The sequence below is a fragment of the Tiliqua scincoides genome, chromosome 16 (assembly GCF_035046505.1).
Source record: "Tiliqua scincoides isolate rTilSci1 chromosome 16, rTilSci1.hap2, whole genome shotgun sequence".
Lineage (NCBI taxonomy): Eukaryota > Metazoa > Chordata > Lepidosauria > Squamata > Scincidae > Tiliqua > Tiliqua scincoides.
The window spans coordinates 5,498,617-5,499,045 of NC_089836.1; positions in this window are offsets into that span (position 1 = coordinate 5,498,617).

Below are 429 nucleotides of genomic sequence, written 5' to 3' on the forward strand. Positions count from 1 at the left end.
GCTAAGCAAGATGTTGCCCTCCCTCCTTGCCAACGGTAACAACCAACTTCGGCAGTGTCATTTTTTTTTTTTTTACTGGACTTGCCCCTGATTGCCACTAAAGGGGCAACACCGAAAAGATCCCACCCTTTGGTTCACCCCTTCAGAGAGGCACCGCGGTATCAGTGACGCTCCTTTCCGGTACAACGTTTCCAGTGTATGTTCCAAATTGGCAAGCAAAACACCTAAAATCTGCCTTTGGTGCACTGACGTCTCTGACACAGGGAGGCCCAGAGCCAGGTCTGGGTGGTTAAGGAGGAGAGAGAGAATAGAACGGGGTCCAAAAGCAGAGAGGCTGGAGAAAGACGGGCTGCGTACAGAAAGTCTGAAAAGCAGGGGACAAGGCAGAGGAGAGATGGAAACAAGAAAAAAGGAGAAACTAAGTGGGAA